The 12,039-nt window shown below is 46.5% G+C and overlaps 1 long non-coding RNA gene across 1 annotated transcript; it reads left to right on the top strand.

The window, feature by feature from the left end:
• The first annotated feature begins 616 nt into the window (after positions 1-616).
• On the top strand, positions 617-11,746 carry LOC141279384 (uncharacterized). Its single transcript, XR_012333523.1, has 3 exons — positions 617-824; positions 6,536-6,681; positions 11,637-11,746. It is a non-coding gene; the product is annotated as an uncharacterized lncRNA (long non-coding RNA).
• The last annotated feature ends 293 nt before the right edge of the window (positions 11,747-12,039 follow it).

Raw genomic sequence — 12,039 nt, 5'->3', positions numbered from 1 at the left:
GTCCCATGCCAAGGTTCAGCTCTTGGGCTACGGTGGCAAGTTGGAATAGAAAGTTCCTATTGGGGCTGGATCCAGAAGATGTGGGGCTGAGACTTTTGAAGCTAACACTTCTCTGGCCCGTGGAATTTTGAGTATGCTCTAGCTTTAATAACCATCCTCTCCCCACAAAAATCTAGACTCACAGTCCCTAAAAGACCTTGTTGCAAATTTGTTATAAGGCAGTCGTGGAACCTGGATGCTGTGAAGCAGCAGAGTGAAGGGAATAGTCCTTGTCTGCTCTGAAGAACCTTTAAATGCAAGCCTCTGCGAAACTCAATGATGGCCGTGAAATCCTTCTCAGATAAAAGACCTAAGATGGCTGCCAAGAGGTGGCAAGACAGACTCTACTGAGGCTCTGAGCCGTGTTTTTCCACAGTTCCTTCTCTGCTCAGATTCCTCAGGTCAACCAGGGGGCCCACTATCAGGGGACAAACTTTTATCCCCCACACTTATTTTCTGGTTCACAGTTAATCAGTGTCATAGTCGGAGCCCCAAGAGACGGTGGGAGATCTTTCCAGTCTGTCTTACAATTAACATTTGCTCACAGTCTGGTTTTGATTAGCAGTGGCCTCCTTTCTTTTAGGGTACCCAAGGGGCTCTGTGCCTCACCTACTTCCAGGATGATGCATAGCTCAGGAGGAGCCCAGAATAAGATGAAGACTTGCCACTCAGGGAGCTTAAGAACATATGAGCGCTATTCTCCCTCCCCCTGCTGGTACAGTATCAAGAGTAACAACAGCTGAGATTTACTGAGTACTGACAAGCCTCAGGTGCTGTGCTAAGAGGTATGTATACATTATCCCATGTAGTAACTCAGTGAAATAGTTCCTTTACAATTTCCATTTTCAAGTTGAAAAGCTGGGCCTTGGCGAGGCTAATAACCTGGCCTAAGCCAGTGTGTTAGCTGTATTCTGAAATACAGAGCAGCCCCTCTTTGAGCCCTAGCCAGGTTCTCCAGAACAGACAATAGTGGAGTTCCCTTCAGCCTCAGGGGCTGTTTCCAAGGGTAAGAGGAGCCTGGGCAGTGGCCCACACCTTGTTAAGTCCCACCCAGGCCCAATGGAAACATCTGATGTTCCTTGTCATTCCATTGTCTCATTTCCATAGGGTAAGTGCAACCTGCCTTGGGAGGAAAAAATTACCACCATGATGAAGCTCTTTACCTCCTTTTCTATCTCTAAGATAGTCCCTCTAACACCTGGCCAAGCCACGGAGAACAAAAGGGACTCATTATATCTTTGGAAATTTCATTGGATTCAGAATTTGGGGATGAGCTGGAAGACTGATAGCTGGGGACCTAGTTCAAGAGTAGAATTCTTTAGGCCCTATGCTAGAAAAGAAAAGACTCTTTGGGAACTGTCACTAAGAATAATCTGGGGGCCAGGGGTAGGTAATGGATGTTAGCAGCAGCTCTCAAGCTATGACTCCATCTACCCTGATTTGTAACTTTGCTTGGCTCTGTTCACCCAACTCTGGCTAAGGGTCAGTGTTGGCTCCTTTGACATAGGGGCTTGGACCAGGTAGGAAAAGCAGAGGCTGTACAGCTAACACCAGAGGAGGCACTTCTCCTTAATCATAGATGATGAAGGCCCTACCTTCAATCACTCCATGAGCTTGACTCTCCTACTACCCTCCACTCCTGAAGTCAACAGAGGGAAGCTGTCCAGTGAGAAGGTAGGTTTCTGATGACCAGAAGGAGAAAAGCCGATACTGCCTTGAAGAGCCTGAGAACCACGGGCTACAGGAAGAAGGCCCAAGCTTGTCCCAGGTCCCTCCTACCCTGTCTTCTCATCCCCTCGTCTCTAGGGCTGACACCAAATGTTTTGACTCACAGAATAACTTGCTGCTCTGGGCCAACAGTATTAGCAAATTGGTTCCAATGGGTTTGAAAAATGTTCAGTTACAAATGAAGACAAAACTTTGGTCTGGGTTGTAACAGGAGAATGACTAATGTTTTGACTATGTCTGGAGGTCATGCCTATGAAGAGTTCATTCTGATTGGGGACTTGTGGCCCAGTTCACTTGAACACATAGGCGCCAGCCCTCAGCGGGGACCAGCTTTCATCGCGCTGCGGCTTGCCTTCTCTGCATCCTGGTTAGAGCCCTCCAGCGCCAAACGGGCTACAGGGTATTTATGTTTTCCTTGAAATCCTCTTCAAATGCATGACAGTCTCCCAAGGGACCCAAAGGGGTGGGGTATTAGGGACAGAGATGCCTTAAGAAAGGGGGAAACACTAATAATAATAGAAAGCATTCAGTGAACACTTGTTATACACCAGGCAGTGTCCTAAAGCACTTCACACATCTTCGTTTACTTCTTGTAGTAACCCTAGGAGGGGGTACTAGTATTATTCCCATCTTATAGATGAGGAAACAGGGAGGTGACCGAACTTGTCCAAGGTCTCAGAGTCTATTAAATAGGCAGGATTTTCATCCAGGCTATCTGGCTCATGCTCTGAGCCCTGTGCTAGATTCTCTCCTCTTCATGGAAGGATCTCCAAGGTGCTGGCAGGGGACTGGGCATGTATAGATCCCAAATGAAAAGGGATCCACATTCAGTCTGGTGTTATATTTGCTGTGGATAGTCTGCGGAAGGCCAGACATCACAGGGACTAATGGGCCCAGAGAAACCTGTTGCCTGAGGCCTGAGGAACCCCTGATCCCTCCATTCCAGGGCCATAGAAGAAGACTGTGATAACAGTACCCTTAACACATACATGCCCACTCCTCCAAACACCCGAGGAGCTCCTTACGGAAAAGAATTATTCAACTTGCTCTGAGCGACAGTCATGAGATTGCATAAATTATAGAGCGGGTGGACTCTGACCCCTTGTTTTAGAGATGAGGTCAAAAGAGGCCAAGTGAATTACCAACGTCCACTGGGTTAGGGCAGCAGAGCCTGGACTAGAACCGAACTGAATCCTGGTTCAGTCAGGCTTTCTGATCACAGCGTGTCAGATAAGAGAATACAGTGGTTGCTGATGCAGGAGGCTACTGGTACTCAAGACCCCACCTTCTAGAAAAGAAAGGGAGGTGTTTTTCTAATCTGTGTCGGGAACTAAAGCCGGGAGGGAGAGTCAGCTTGCACCAGCTCACAGGGCAAGTTAGGGAATGAGCTCATTGATTTCTGTTCCCAAATATGCAGCTCACCAGGTACGTAGGTGGTGGGTGGTTAGCCTTTAAAAGTCTGAGAGCTTATACATCAGTAGGTTAATGCAGAGCAGGAGAAATCCTGTTGTCTTGGAGGAGGTGGCTGAAGAAACGTTTTTAGGGAGGGATAGTGCCTGTTTTGCTCTTTTCTCTTACATCACCTCCCTGAACGATTTTGTTTTCCAAATCTAAGTGAATTCAATGTAGAAAAATAAGTAGAAGCAAATCACCCTCGGAGTGAATTGGGATACTAACTGCTGCCCTAGAGTGAGGGTAGGTGAAGCCACTCCCCTCTCAGACTTAGTCATTCTTAATAGCCAAGATATGGTGGTATGGGTAAGTCCTATAATTCCGGGACCCAAGAACCCTAACATAATCAGCCTGTGGGCTTGCAATAGGATGAACTGCCATAAAAACCTGGCATCATCCCCCAATACTACCAAGTCTCTGGAACTAGAACCTGGATCTTAACGGATGAACTTTTTTCTTTCCACCTGGTACATCCACACCCCTCAACACGCTCATATAAACTCATGGATGAAAGGATTCCTGATGTAGTGGGACACAGGACATACAAGTTGGCAACAGGGAAAGGAAGCCTATGGTGGCTTATTGGCCAGGCAAGGGCTTTATAAGTTCATAAGAAATCAGGGTGGGTGTAGGGCTTACTGAAAGAAGAATGTGGGCTGCTAAAGGCCTCTTTCACCTTTTGGACTATGAGTACCATGGTGGCAAGCAGGATCCATGTCTCATCTCTGAATCTGCAGAGACTAGTATATGGCCTGCTATCTAGTGGACCCTTCATGATGTTGATGAGGCCATGGGGACTGGGTAAGTTACTACTTTCTTCTGTTCTCTATTAGAGAATGAGGTCATTGAAAATCAAGACCTGGATGAGGAGTAGATAGTCATACTTGCCCCCAGGGAATCACTGAGGGACTCTCACAATGTCTAAGGAGAACTTGGAACATCTGCCCCAGTGGAAAGGAGGAGACTTGAGTCTTGTCCCTCGGCTCCAGTGAGTCAGACGCAGATGATCTTCTTACACCCATACTCTTGAGGTCCAGACTTGTGCTAAGTATTGACTGGGCCCCTTTCTACTTACCTGGGTGTCTCCAATTTCAGGACTGCGAGCTTCTGGGAGAAAAGGGTTATGGGCTGTGAGCTGAAGGGAAAGGTCCAGGGAAAGCTTCCCAGGCCTGTCCCTTGCTTGGCAGGGTCAATGAGAATAGTTCCCTTGACTTTCAGTAGGGTAAGGAGAGGGGAGGTAGATTTTACCCAGCAACTCCCAAGAGGAGTACCTGAGTATGTGAAAAGGTCTAAGAACAACTCTGCTAGCTTCAGAAAAGGAAGAATCTACCCAGGAAAGAAAGGCATATGGTGGAAATGCCATCCCACAACATGCCATGAGAAGATGCTCCCAAGTCACTTTTCTGTTGCTTCCTTGGGCCCGTCAGTGGCCAGAGGTATAATCATCAAGACAACAATAACAAATATTAGTAATACATCAGATACTTGGTGTATGCCAGGCACTGTGCCAAGCCCTCTGCAAATAACTCAATAAATCATTATAAGAACTCTTTGAGGTGGGTACTATTATTACTCTCATTTTGAGTGTCAAGAAACCAAGACTTAGAGAGTTTAAATAACTGGTGAAAAGTTACATAACCAACCAAATAGAGGAGTCAAGATTTGAGCCCAGCTATGTTTGGCTGCAAAGCCTGAACTATTCGTCGCCATACTCAGGACGCTGTGAGAGTCTAGCCTATCAGAGACCTATGTCTACCTCTACGGCTGAGTGACGTGAGACAGACAGGAAGGCAGGGTTTTAAAAAATTTAACATCTTCCTCTGTGCACGCACATATGTGCAGACTCATGTATCACATATGTAGAAGAGTGCTTTCGGATAAGCCACCTCATTTCCCATTTCATTCTCAATAGGCATTATAATGTGAATACTCCCACTTTTTAGGTGAGGTTAGCAGGTCACAAAGAAGCTACATAATTTGCCCGAGATCATACATCCACTTGGTTTCTTGAATCTGTGTGGTTTGATACCAAATCCCTGGCTCTTTCACTATAACATATTGCCACAATAATGAGACATACTCAGAGTCAGCTAGCATTTATTAAGCACCCAGCATGGGTTAAGCACTGTGCTAGGCTCATTCATAGACAGTAAGTAATCATTCATTGATTGATTGGTCTTTCAATCCATTAACTTGGGCTGTCACTGCAGCAGCCTCGAAGTCTAGTCAAGGTTATATAAAAGAATAAATAAGAGTAACTCCTTTTCCTCTTTTCTCTAGGTATTCTCAGTAGCTAAGTCCAAGATAAATATTTCACAAAAGGGTGTTGTTGTCACCTGAAGGACCAGGAAGAAAGAAAAACTAGATTAAGGTTGAAAAACTCAAGTCTTAAAGTCCCCGATTCAGTGATGGAGGGTCCATAGTGTCTTTGTTCTCCATGTTGGATGCATTTTTAATGCCATCCTATTTCCATTCTAGTCCACCTCACATTCTGAGGCGCCCTCTAGCTTTGCTCCTTCGAGGTTAAGAAGTAGGGAGGCAGTTGATGATGGAAGAAAACATTCCCTTTCTTCTGGGGTCCATCAGGAATATAGGACTGTCTTCCTCCTGACCCTTTCAGTCTCAAACCCTAATTCTTCCATGTCGACATCAATTGAATGTAGTGCCAAAGTCGTTGCTGAGAACCTATCATCCTAGACCAAGAGATCCCTGGGCAGACTTTGGAGAAGTGGTGAGATAAATAACAATTAATAAGTACTAAGTAATTAGCAAAATTACTCACAAAGCAAGCTAAGTATTTTTTGTATTTGTTTGTAGATGGTGAAACCTAAGTACCTATCAGGCAGAAGAGCTGCTTGATGGAGCCAAGCTCGAAAGTGGTGGGTGGGGATTGGATAGATGCTTCATTTCCAAGGCCCAGACTCTAACCCAAGGCTTCAGCAGACCAGGGAGAGATCTGCAGATGAATTCTCTCTTCAGAGCTGTGACACCCTCACCCGCAAACGGTGGACTTTTCACCGAGTGAGACTTAGTTAGAGGAGAAGAAAACCCCAATGGATGAAAAATGGAGACTGCTGAAGGTTTTTGCTGCAGATGGGTTATTTGCTTGATGAGGGAAAATGAGCAAAAGTGTTCTCAGTCTGGGATCTGGGTTACTTTTCACCTCTTCCTGCCTAGGCTGGCTTCACAGGTGTGCGACATGTGTACTCACATAGGGCCCTGTGCTCAGAAGGGCCGAGTGCTTGGTTTAATCCTCTGCTGTCATTGTCTTGAAATTCTTAATAATTTTATCTTTGCACTTGTGTTTTATAAGTAGAGTCTCTGGGACAATGGAGAATGCACGAGTAGAGAAGACACAAGCCATATATGTGTTTACCGTTTCTTGCTGCCCCGTTGGGTTGGCAGTACCCCAAGAGCACAGAATTCCAGTGGGAGCCCAGTAAGATGCAAAGCAAGTCAAAGGTGAGTCTATGAGAAAGTGGGGCCATAGACAGCACCAAGAGGTCATGCTGTTGAAACCAGAACTTGCTTAAATGTAGAAAGAAGGCAGTGGGGGTTCTATGAAACACTAATGACCAAGGAACCCTACCCTATCATTTCTTACTCATGTTCCTTCCCTCTATTTGCCAACCACCTATGCTGAAAAGGATGACACGGAAGCAAAGGGCAGGAGAGAGCAGCCCATAGTTCCTTTTCTTCTCAGTCCTTCCTTACTCATAAGCAAGGTGAAGTCAGAGATGCTGGTAGAACGTTCACATATTCGAAGTCAGATAAAAGCAGTTGAGTTCATTTTGTTCAACGTGTCCATTGTTCTGCTAAGGACTGAATACGTATGCATGTATAACCTATGAAATACAAATTGTGTGATTTTGGTGACTCTGCAAATGAATTAAATGCTCTTACGTTTGCATTTAAAACTAGCGTTGCACAATATAAAAATGGATGGTAAAATTCATGCTAATAATTGGAAATTTTTATTTTTATTTAGCATGACATTAAACAGCAAATAAAAAACATCATGACAAGATGAGAGAGAGAGAGACTCAAGGAAAAAAGCTTTATATTTTAGTACCTTTAACATCACTTTTTTCCTGCGTTTTGAACAAGGGGCCCTACATTTGTATTTTATACTGGGCCCCATGAATTATGTAGCTGGCCCTGCTCCTACCCTTATTTTTCTTTTGAGAAACAGAGGCGAAGCACTAGAGCTCATCCAAGGCAATGAAGGGAAAACTTGGACTTGATTCTTCTCCTAAGCGGGTGAGCATCTGCTTGCAGTAATGGCCTCCAACGTTGAGCGAAGGGGGAACTGACACTCCTGAATGAATATGAGGAAACCCCAGGCAAATTCAGGTTCACCACATACACTCAGGGACGTCAGATCCACCCCTAAACTGGAAGTGGCCTTTCTCCGTTGGCATCTTCACACTTGACAGAGATGAAGAGTCCAGTCTTTTGTGTGCTGTTCGTGAGCTCATGTGTGGAGAGAACTCTGCACACACACACACACACACACACACACACACACACACACACATGCACATGTGGGTGCTGTTGTGGTCTTGGCACACACATGCACATGTACATGCACATAAGTGTTTGCATGTGATGTGCGCTTGGGCACCTGGTAGAACCTGAGAGAGGCAGTCTTTACACGGATCTCTGGGACGGGGGTGGGGATAAGGAGGGTTGGCTGACCGACACGAAACACCTTTGAGGCTGGGGTGACGATGGTGTCTTTCTGGAACCTGGTCCTCAAGAGACCACAGCTAAGAGTGGAGAGCTATCCTGATGGGTTTGGGGGACTGTGGGGGACACATGGCTCTATTTCCAGGGCGAGTTTTTCTTGTAACCACTCTCCTCTCCCTTTATATCAGAAGAAGACAAACACTTGTTGACTTAGGTAAAGAACAGAAACAATTTTGACTTCCTTCTGAAAGGAGTGACACAGTGACCCCACTGCCTCCTAGGCTGTGAAAGACTATTCCCTTCCACTACTGGACAGAAAATGAGGGGAGAGTCTCATGAACGAGGCACTTAAGTGATGTGGACAGTGGATGTTGGGCCTGCTGGCCTGCTTTTACTCCATACCAGCAGGTCCATAAGGATGGAGTCGCCATCCACTCTGCTTTCTTTAGCTTCATACCAACAGCAGGCTCAGTGCCAGTCTGTGCCCCCATCTCACCTCCAACCCCATTTCTTTGCCTTTGGGTTATTCTAGCTCTGGAGCCATGCGGTGACAAAGCCATTGCTGATTCTAACTTCCAAGTACCCTCCCCAGATCTCCCATCACCTCTGCTGAACAAGATTCACTTCTCATGTTAATTTGGTAACCCAGCCAGCTCCCCACGAGGAAAAAGCCACTAACTCACAGCTTCAGAATCACATCCCCATCTGGGTGGTCTTCGCCACCACCAGCCCACCACAGTATCTTTGCCTCTTATCTTTCCCATATTTCCAAGTGCATTTTAATCAGACATTCAAATGGCACCCCAACGTCTATATGTAAAGGCCATGGGGGGAGTGGATTCTCCCCTCTAAAGACACTTGTGTTCCACCTCCCAGAAGTGGCTGCTCATCGGAGTGGAGTTGATTCCGCTTTCCTAGAAGGTCATTTGCAGGGGAGAACACAGTACTACTGCTGAGAGTGCTGCCTGCTTCCCTAGATTAAAAAAAAGCCAAAAAAAGCCCTGCTCTCAGACACATGGAATTCCCATCGAGGACGTTTGACCGACACCGGGCGCAGAATTTTTCCCATTAAACTTAAAGCTCAGGATGAAAGATATGGGGGTGGGAGAAGGGGTACCGGTTCAGCATTTTCAGCCCTCTGGAGGATTTGAACTCTGGCCCCCAAAGTCAAATGGCTGATGTTCTAAAGTCCCCTCTCTCTGTCCCTCCACCTCTCTTCCCCAAGCTCCCTCCTAACAAAGAATGACTCTCTTTGCTACACACAATAAAGCCCTGGTGGATTTACCCAGATTAGAGAACCCCTTGAAGTCTGTCAAAACTAATCTTCTCAGGAGAAACACTTGTTGGTAACCACCCTGCTTTGTGCAGCAGTAGGGAAGCCAGGGCTCTGCTGGAGAAACCGGCCTCTGACCCCGCCATCGCCACATGGCACCAGCCACCACCCAATCCCTGACCTCGCAGAACGTCCTCTCCCGCCCCCAGCACTACTACACACGCCCTGCAAGCCCGCGCCCCCATTTATTGACCTTCTCCACTTCAAGCTGGGCCCATCCCAGCACCAGCCCCCCAAAGCAAGGAAGCCAGCACCGTGGCTTCCTAGACTCTGAGAGGCCCTGGCTGCGTGCCAGCCTCTCCCTCCGCCGCCACCACGATTTAACCCTCCACCCTGCGGAGTTCAGCCTCTCTTGTCTTCAAGCTGCAAAGTTTGCCAGGCGCCTTTTCCGGCGGATTTTCTCCACACAACCGGCCCTAAGAAATCATGCACAGAGATTTCCCTCTACAGGTGGTTGTGAGCTGTAGCAGTTTTTGCTCTTGCAGTAGAAACGTGGTGTGTTTTTGTCTTTAATTTCATTTTACCCGCTGTTAAGGGTTTAAAACAATTATTTTCCTTGCACCCACTAAAGACTTAGCATTTCTCCAAATAATGGGAAGAGAGATTAAATTCTCTATGCAAGAAATGTTACCACTAGCATCACCACCACCATGCCCTGACTCTCTCCATCTCCCCTCGCTCCCCCACTTTGCTCTGACTTCACGAAGCCTTTTCGGAACTAAAATTTCATATGCAAAATAATTACAAGAATGAAAACACTTAGTGAATGAGAATCCATCCAAAATACGACAAAGTGGACAAATTGCCCACGACAGAATCCCCCTCCATCCCTCCACCACAAAACAGCAGGGTGGGGGGAGAGAGACACCACAGGATTGTCTTCCAGCTGGCATGACTCCTGCAAAAACCACACACACACCCAACCCCAGCAAAGCCTGCTCAAGAAGTCAAGGCGATTTGTACAATATAATTGTTCAATGAAAGAGACAGTAATCATGGCCAGTCATACAGCTCTAGTCCTCCAAACATCCATCAACTGACATCATAAACTTTGCAAAAGCCAAACACAAGACAGTGCACGGTATAACCTACCTTGGCGAGCTCCTTCACTTTTTGTGCAAATGTTTTCCCCTCCGCACGCTTCACAGAGATTTCTAGGGAAATTTGGAAGGACTGGTGAGGGGGTGGGAGAGGTGAGGGAATGAGGGTAATATAAATAAGGAAGCGTTTTAAATGCACCACGCAAAAAAGCTCGGGATTTCACGTTCTGTGTCTGCACTCTTCCCGGAGCAAAGCAAAACAGTTCGCGTTCAGTGCCAGACTTGGAGGGAGAGGGAGAAGAGAGAGGGAGGGGGAGAGAAGGAGAGGAGAGAGGGAGGGGGAGAGTAAGAAAGAGGGTGGGGGAGACTGGAGGAGAGAGGGAGAAGAAGAGAAAGAAAGGAAGTGAGGGAGAGATAGAGGGAGAAGAGAGGGGAGGTAAGCAGGGAGGGAGGGGGAGAGAGAGAAAGAGAAGAAAGGAGGGGGAGAGCCGGAGGAAAGGAGGAGAGAGAGGAGGCAGCCCCCTTCCCACGCTCCCACCCCCATACATTTAGGCACCTCCTGAGTAACTGATCAGAGCAAGAACTCATCACCCACGTTCGAAAACCCCGTTTGGGGACCAAGTCCCGATGCACACACTCTCGGGGGCTATGTATAGACAGACCCTAATGATATGCATTGCATTCTGAGCGTAAATGTGTGTGTGTGTGTGTATTACATACGGTTCCTTTGACAGGTATGATTTTTTTTAAATTTTATTTATTTATTTATTTTACACTGCAGTGCGTCTGATTATATCTGTTTGGATTTTTTTTCCTCTTTTTTTTCCATCAGGAAAACATGCATCAATTTTGAGGGCGTTCGGTAAAAATGGTGGGGGTCTCAATGCCTACCAAACCCTGGCTTTTTTTCCCCCTGCAAAGCTGGGATATTTGCAGAGTTGGGGCTGTTTGAAAAGGCTCCAGCTCTGGCTCGGTGTAGCACGCCCAGTTCCAGCAGTGTGTGCTATTGACCTGCATTGACGTCAGTGCGTCATTAGGTCTCCCTTAGAAACACTGACTTTCAAAAATAGTATCAAATTAATTCAGCTGGAGCCTGGTGAAGAAAGGCTACTAGCTGGAATCAGCCATAAAACTCCAGAATTTTCAGCCCTAGATCTCTTCTTTTTCTAGGAGCCAAATAGAAATCAGATTGTATGGAAAATGCCATTGATGGGATTTTTTTTTTCCTTAAGAAAAGAGACTAAATTAGATTGCAAAAACCCAGAACTGCTTCTCTTTTTTTTTCTTTCCTCTCTTTTTTCTGATCTAAAAATAACCCCTTGCTTGAGCTGACTGCGGTATCTTTTGTGTTGCAGCTCTCTGCTTTCAGCAGTGTGGTCCTGGTGAAGGGTGGAACACAGTGCAGATATCGATCTATTGATATTTGCAAAGCCAGGAATTAATTTCAATGAAACAGGTGCGCCTCGGTGGTGGTGGGTAATAAAGAAGAGGGGGTGCCCGGGGGAGATTTATGCCATTCGCACTGTACCGGTTCATTTTTTTCCAGTTCACCTTTTTAAGATATAATTCCCATCCCACGTGTCTCACGTGGCCTCTGACCAGCACATGTAACCCCCATTCATACAAACACAGAGCACCAGGGCATTCACACTTAGCAGAGACAGCACATTCATAAGCAAAGGCTCTGGGATCTTCCCTCCTCTCAGGGTTGCTTGGCAGAAAAGGCATAGCAGCCACCCACCGAAACAGGTTGAAGTT

Source organism: Tursiops truncatus, chromosome 8 (assembly GCF_011762595.2).
Source record: "Tursiops truncatus isolate mTurTru1 chromosome 8, mTurTru1.mat.Y, whole genome shotgun sequence".
Lineage (NCBI taxonomy): Eukaryota > Metazoa > Chordata > Mammalia > Artiodactyla > Delphinidae > Tursiops > Tursiops truncatus.
The sequence above is the reverse complement of the archived record's forward strand: the minus strand, read 5'-3'. Positions and strand labels throughout refer to the sequence as shown.